Source organism: Apium graveolens, chromosome 5 (genome assembly GCF_009905375.1).
Source record: "Apium graveolens cultivar Ventura chromosome 5, ASM990537v1, whole genome shotgun sequence".
NCBI classification, from domain to species: domain Eukaryota; kingdom Viridiplantae; phylum Streptophyta; class Magnoliopsida; order Apiales; family Apiaceae; genus Apium; species Apium graveolens.
The window spans coordinates 281,239,549-281,241,263 of NC_133651.1; the positions used below are offsets into that span (position 1 = coordinate 281,239,549).

The 1,715-nt window shown below is 44.0% G+C and overlaps 1 non-coding gene across 1 annotated transcript; it reads right to left on the reverse strand.

Annotated features, from left to right (window-relative positions):
* Positions 1-300: 300 nt before the first annotated feature.
* On the reverse strand, positions 301-407 carry LOC141662287 (small nucleolar RNA R71). Its single transcript, XR_012550408.1, has one exon. It is a non-coding gene; the product is annotated as a small nucleolar RNA R71 (small nucleolar RNA).
* Positions 408-1,715: the final 1,308 nt, after the last annotated feature.

Below are 1,715 nucleotides of genomic sequence, written 5' to 3' on the forward strand. Positions count from 1 at the left end.
ATTCAAGCTAACACCTTTGAAATCAAGCCGGGCACTATTCAGATGGTGCAGAATTCTGTTTCTTTTGGAGGAGCGGTGACTGAAGACCCCAACATGCACATAAGGAATTTTGTCGTGATCTGCAGCACTTTAAAATATAATGGCATGACTAATAAGGCTATCAAGTTGAGGCTTTTCCCATTCTCACTGAGGGACAAGGCTAAAGACTGGTTACATTCTGAACAACCTGGGTCCATCACTACGTGGCAAGATCTTGCGCAAAAGTTTCTGGTGAAGTTTTATCCGATGGCAAAGACTGCTGCTATGAGGAGTGCTCTTACTCAGTTTGCGCAGCAACCTACAGAATCTATGTGTGAGGCTTGGGAACGCTACAAGGAAATGTTGAGAAAATGTCCACATCATGGAATGCCTGATTGGATGGTGATCACTGGTTTCTATAATGGTTTGGGGGCCCAATCTCGGCCTATGCTCGATGCAGCAGCTGGAGGCGCCTTATGGGCTAAAAGCTATACTGAGGCATATAATCTTATAGAGACTATGGCTGCAAATGAGCATCAAAACCCAACTCAGAGGATGACGTCAGGTAAGGTAGCAGGTATTCTGGAAGTTGATGTAGCCACCGCTATTGCAGCACAGCTTTAAGCGCTATCAATGAAGGTTGATTCTCTGGCTACATATGGAGTTAATCAAATAGCTATGGTTTGTGAGCTTTGTGCAGGTTCTCATGCTACGGATCAGTGTTCTCTTGTCAACGAATCTGTTCAGTATGTGAATAATTATCAGCGACAATAGCAGCCTATGCCAGCGACCTATCATCCTAATAACAGAAATCATCCAAATTTCAGCTGGGGGAATAATCAGAATGCTATTCAGCCACCATATCAGCAAGGAGTGAGTAAACAGTTTAACCCACCTGGATTCCACCAACCACAGCAGTATGCTACAAGGCAATCATATCCTCAACAGGGAAGTACAGCTGCACCTACTAGTGCTGATTTTGAGGAATTTAAGCTGTTATGCAAGAGTCAGGCGGTTTCTATCAAGACCTTGGAAAATCAAATCGGTCAATTAGCCAATGCAGTGCTCAATCGTCAACCTGGCACTCTTCCCAGTGACACGGAAGTACCAGGCAGGAAGGAAGCTAAAGAGCAAGTCAAGGCTATTACCTTAAGGTCTGGAAAAGTTGCTGATGCTGAAAAGGTAAAAGAAGGAGAAGCTAAAATTAGAGATGAAGAAGCTAAGCAAAAGGAGAAAGCGGCAGAACCAAGGAAGACTACTGTTGAACACACTCTGCCTGAGGCTAATACAGGGGAGAAACAGCTCTATCCTCCACCACCTTTTCCTAAGAGATTGCAGCAACAAAAGCTGGATAGACAGTTCGGTAAGTTTCTGGAGGTGTTCAAGAAACTTCACATCAATATACCTTTCGCTGAGGCTCTGGAGCAAATGCCTAGTTATGCGAAGTTTATGAAGAGTATTCTTTCAAGGGAGGTGAAACTGGATGACCTTGAGACCGTTGCTCTCACAGAAGAATGCAGCGCTGTTCTGCAGCAAAAGTTACCACCAAAACTGAAAGATCCAGGTAGCTTCACTATTCCTTGCACCATTGGCAAATTGACTTTTGAAAAGTGCCTTTGTGATTTGGGAGCAAGCATTAATCTGATGCCGTTATCGATCTTTAAAAAGCTGGATCTGCCTGATTCAAAACCCACATA